This window comes from Chlorocebus sabaeus, chromosome 8, assembly GCF_047675955.1.
Source record: "Chlorocebus sabaeus isolate Y175 chromosome 8, mChlSab1.0.hap1, whole genome shotgun sequence".
Classification (NCBI taxonomy): Eukaryota; Metazoa; Chordata; class Mammalia; order Primates; family Cercopithecidae; genus Chlorocebus; species Chlorocebus sabaeus.
Window position 1 is genome coordinate 33,184,512 of NC_132911.1, and position 6,000 is coordinate 33,190,511.

Sequence of the window (6,000 nt, forward strand, 5' to 3'; positions counted from 1 at the left end):
TAAAAATACAAAAATTAGCCAGGCATGATGGCGGGTGCCTGTAGTCCCAGCTACTTCGGAGGCTGAGGCAGGAGAATTGCTTGAACCTGGGAGGCGGAGGTTGCTGTGAGCCGAGATCACACCACTATACTCCAGCCTGGGTGATAGAGTGAGGCTCTGTCTCAAAAAAAAAATTCATGGAGTAGGCATTTCTGTTCAAGTTTGCCTTCCTTGTCTTGACTTTCTTTCTCAAGGTTTTGGGAAGCAACATCTCTTAAAAAGAATAAATTCAATGACAACCCTCCTGTACCTAGCAAATGCAAATAACCATATGTAAGGATATGGATTCAAGACCATAAAGATAAAGAAGTAGGTTTATCACATCCCTATTCATAATGCAGAAACGTCAAAACAGTGAAAGCTTGCTCATCAGTGGCACATCCACACTGGGGAATTCTCCAGCCGTTTTTCTTTGTTGTTGTTGTTTGTTTGTTTTTTTAAGAATGACATGGAGCTAAGCCAGATGTCAAGGAGAGGTTTCCATAAGGTATTGTTAAATGGTGAATGTAAGATTTGTGAGCCAGGTGTGGTGGCTCACACCTATAATTCCAGCATTTTGGGAGGCCGAGGTGGGTGGATCACTTGAGGTCAGGAGTTCGAGACCAGCCTGGCCAACAGAAATGGAAGGCTGAAATAAATTCCTGGGAATTGATGACTAAATGGTAAGCAATACCTCTTAGCTTTCCAAAGACCATACGATCAACAATTTTAGATGAAGATTTCTTCATGAGGATAAACAAAAGTGAGAGAAAGTAAAAAAGGAAGTATTTACTCCCCTTCATTCTAAGAGTAACAAACTAATGGAATTGAAGCGTGACAAATATACCAACCACAGCTTTCAAGGTTCATGTGGTCTAAACATGGTTAATAATAGGAATTTGAAACACACGATAAGGGCTGGCCGCAGTGCCTCACACCTGTAATCCCAGCACTTTGAGAGGCCAAGGGAGACCGATCACGAGGTCAGGAGTTCGAGACCAGCCTGACCAACATGGTGAAACCCTGTCTCTATTAAAAATATAAAAATTAGCCAGGCGTGGTGGCACACACCTGTAATCCCAGCTACTTGGGAGGCTGAGGCAGGAGAATCACTTGAACCCGGGAGGCGGAGGTTGCAGTGAGCCGAGATTGTGCCATTGAACTCCAGCCAGGGCGACAGAGCAAGACTCAGTCTCAAAAAATAAAAAAATAAAGAAACACACTGTAAGATAATTACTGCTTGTAGCAGAGCTACTTTTCTGATTATAGGCCAAATGGAAAAATAATATTACAATATTTATCATCCTTGAATGCCTGCCAAGAATGAGGCAACCACTATATTCTTTCAGTTTAATATTTTTACAAGTATTTAGCTGGGTGCGGTGGCTCACGCTTGTAACCCCAGCACTTTGGGAGGCTGAGGCACGTGGATCATGAGGTCAGGAGTTCAAGGCCAACATTGGTGAAACCCCATCTTTACTAAAAATACAAAAATTAGCCAGGCATGGTGGTGCGTGCCTGTAATCCCAGCTACTCAGGAGGCTGAAGCAGGAGAATTGCTTGAACCTGGGAGGCAAAGTTTACAGTGAGCTGAGATCGTGCCATTGCACTCCAGCCTGAGCAATAGAATGAGACTCCGTCTCAAAAAAAAAAAAAAAAAAGGAATATTTTTACAAGTATTTAGGGTAGGTAGTACATTATCTAAGAACATCTTACCCACATGATAAGACTACTCTTTTTTACTTTAGTGCTCCAAAATGTTCAATATCATTGTTGAAATGCTCTATGTGCCATATTTCTCTCCAGCAATTGCTATTTCTCTGCTCAGCAAAATGTCTTAAAACAAAAACAGGCTGGGCTCAGTGGCTCATGCCTATAATCGCAGTGCTCTGGGAGGCCAAAGGAGAAGGATTGTTTGAGCCCAGGAGTTCAAGGCCAATCTGGTAATCAGGGAGACCCCCATCTCTACAAAGTAAAAAATATTCGCTGTGCATGGTGCTGCACACCTGTAGTCCCAGCTAATTGGTAGGCTAGGGTGGGAGGATCACTTGACACCAAGAGTTAAAGGCTGCAGTGAGCCATGATCATGCCACTGCACTCCAGCCTGGGTGACAGAGTAAGACCCTCTAAAAAACAAAAAAAGACAACAAATCCACACCTGTTGTCCCCAATTATCCACTCAACTTTAAAAAATTTTTATTACTTGAGCATGTTTCTTAAGTTTTAGTTTTCTTTCTTTTTTTATTTTTTATTTTTGGAAATTAGAGTTATCCTGGAATATTTCTTTTTAAAATTGTTTTAAAAACAGAGACGGAGTCTCACTACATTACCCAGGCTGGTCTTGAACTCCCAGGCTCAAGGGATCCTCCTGCCTCGGCCTCCCAAAGTGTTGCGATTATAGACATGGGCTACTGCGCCTGGCCCTGGAATGTTTCTTAAGTTTTAAAAACTTTATAAAGTCCCCCTCTGTTTTAAGAAATGCCATTTATTTGTTGAAGAAGTAAAGCCATGTGTCCTGTAAAATGTCTGAAACTCTAGATTGGCAGATTGCTTCCTCTTGATGTTATTATTTATTTATTTATTTATTTATAAACTTTTTTTGAGACAGAGTTTCGCTCTTGTTGCCCAGGCTGTAGTGCAATGGCACAATCTTGGCTCACTGCAACCTCCATCTCCTGGGTTCAAGGGATTCTCCTGCCTCAGCCTCCCAAGTAGCTGGGATGACAGGCAAACACCACCATGCCCGGCTATTTTTTGTATTTTTAGTAGAGATGGGGTTTCACCATATTGACCAGGCTAGTCTCGAACTCCTGACCTCAGGTGATTCTCCCACCTTGGCCTCCCAAAGTGCTGGCATTACAGGCGTGAGCCACCGCACTCGGCCATTTATTTATTTTTTGAGGTGGAGTTTCGCTCTGTTGCCAAGGCTGGAGTACAGTAGCACGATACCAGCTTACTGCAATCTTCACTTCCCGGGTTCAAACAATTCTCACACTTCAGCCTCCTGAGTAGCTGGGACTATAGGCATGCACCACCACTCCTGGCTACTTTTTTGTATTTTTAGTAGAGACAGAGTTTCACTATGTTGGCTAGCCTGGCCAAAAGTGATCCACCTGCCTTGGCCTCCCAAAGAGCTGTGATTACAGGCGCTCTTGATGTTATTGTTAATTTATTCCTCTATCTAACCCATTTCCTGGAAAGGGGTGGTTGGATCTAGAGATAAAATGAAATTTAGGATCAGCCTTTGGGGTGGGGCTGTATACTTCTTACTGTGTCGCAGGAGGCATGTGATGTCTGATTGTCCCACTTTTACTAACGATAAGACAGATTGATCTGTTACAAAAGTCCCCATAATCTTTCCCCTGCTGGCTACAGGAGCCATGAATAATCACTGCTTAATTTTATTACTTCATTAGAGTTACAAAATGGCAATTTCCTCATCCTGTTATTTCCTTTTGCATCTTTACCTGGAACTCTGCTTTAAATAGAACTTTCCCCCAGCAACCAGTTATCTGATCACCCTGAATACAACTTGCACAGCAAAAGCAGGATAAATGCTTGATATTTTTCTTTCATTAACCAGGTTTTAGAATAATGAATTTAGTGCCTTAGCGACCGTCAATGAATACCTGATATTTGGTGGTTGTTCTTGTTAGTTTTTATTTTATTTTATTTGTTTTTATTTTTGTGGAGACAGGGTCTCAATATGTTGCCCAGACTGGTCAACTAACTCCTGGACTCAAGCAATCCTCCTACTTCAGCCTCCCAAAGTGCTGAGATTTGGGAGGCATGAGCCATTACACTCAGCCTGTTCTTACTAGTTTTATATGATCTTAAGGAATTTTATACATGTAATGAGTTGTATTCCATTGTAATTATTATTGTTATACTCAAATCGTCCCATCTTTTGCCAATGGGGGTCTTTTCATTTTGGCTTCTGTGCCCTATTAACATGACCCAGTAGTCGTGGATTGCTTCCTTCCTTTCTAGAATGGCAAGATTGAAGCAACCACTGTCTCCAAGAAGCCCCAATTCCTTGTAAGGAGAAAGGTTGTTTAAGGGCTACACTTTGAAGAGTGAGATGCCATTGCTCTTGAGTTTGTATTAATTTTAGTTTTCTAGGTCTCAGTGGACGACACATCTAGGAAACATATACTCTTTAAAAGCAGGAAAAAAAATCATAAATCTGTATTAATATATCCAATTCAGATTTAAGATTTCAGGCTTATACTTCTTTAAAATGAGACTTGTATCTCTCCTCTCTTTTACTGCCCGGGCTGGAAGGCAATGGCATGATCTCGGCTCACTGAAACCTCTGCCTCCCAGGTTCAAGCTATTCTCCTGCCTCAGCCTCCCAAGTAGCTGGGATTACAGGTGCGTGCTACCACGCCCAGCTAATTTTTTTTTTGTATTTTTAGTAGAGACGGGGTTTCACCACGTTGGCCAGGATGATCTCGATCTTTTTTTTTTTTTTTTTTTTTTTTGAGACGGAGTCTCGCTCTGTCGCCCAGGCTGGAGTGCAGTGGTCGGATCTCCGCTCACTGCAAGCTCCGCCTCCCGGGTTTACGCCATTCTCCTGCCTCAGCCTCCCGAGTAGCTGGGACTACAGGCGCCCACCACCTCGCCCGGCTAATTTTTTTGTATTTTCAGTAGAGACGGGGTTTCTCCGTGTTCGCCAGGATAGTCTCGATCTCCTGACCTCGTGATCCGCCCGCCTCCGCCTTCCAAAGTGCTGGGATTACAGGCGTGAGCCACCGCGTCCGGCCGGTGTCGATCTCTTGACCTTGTGATCCACTCACCTTGGCCTCCCAAAGTGCTGGGATTACAGGCATGAGCCACCGCGCCTGGCCAAAAATCTCGATTCATAATAACATTAATGTAATTACTTGCTTTATTCTAAAATATACACATAAAGGTATTAAAATAGCAATGTTGTTATTACTAAACATAAGATTACCTGGGTGTGGTGGCTCACGTCTGTAATCCCAGCATTTTGGGAGGCTGAGGTGGGCAGATTACCTGAGGTCAGGAGTTAGAGACCAGCCTGGCAAACATTGGTGAAACCCCACCTTACTAAAAATACAAAAATTAGCCAGGTATGATGGCATGGGCCTGTAGTCACAGCTACTTGGGAGGCTGAGGCAGGAGAATCGGTTGAACACAGGAGGAAGAGGTTGCAGTGAGCCAACATGGCACCACTGCACTCCAGCCTTGGTGACAGAAAGAGACTCCATCAGGAAGGAAGGAAGGAAGGAAGGAAGGAAGGAAGGAAGGAAGGAAGGAAGGAAGGAAGGAAGGAAGGAAGGAAGGAAGGAGGGAGGGAGGGAGGGAGGGAGGGAGGGAAGGAAGGAAGGAAGGAAGGAAGGAAGGAAGGAAGGAAGGAAGGAAGGAAGGAAGGAAGGAAGGAGATTATTGAATATAATTTAAGACTTCTTTGCTATTTGCTTTTGTCTTTAGGGTATGCCGAGTAAATAACTGCAATCACCTGGGCATGGTGGCTCACTCCTGTAATCACGGCACTTTGGAAGGTGAAGGCAGGAAGATTGCTTGAGGCCAGGTGTTTGAGACCAGCCTGAGCAACATAGCTAGACCACCCTCACCATCTCTACAAAAAGTAAAATTAGCCAGGTGAGATGGCACATACCTATAGTCCCAACTACTTGGGAGGTTGAGGCAGGAGGATCACTTGAGCCCAGGAGGTTGAGGCTGCTTGAGCCATGATTGGGTCACTGCACTCCAGTCTGAGTGACAGAGTGAGACCCTGTCTTAAATAATAATAATATTTTCAATCAAATGCTATGTTTCAAGTCACTTGAAATAGGCTTCTTTTCTATATGGCTGTGATATTCATTTTAGGTTTCGACTCAGCTGGGTCAAGGAATACCCAGATAGCTGGTAAAGCATTATTTCTGGTTATGTCTGTGAGGGTGTTTCTGGAAGAGACTGGCATTTGACTCAGTGATTGAGTAAGGAAGAGCTGCC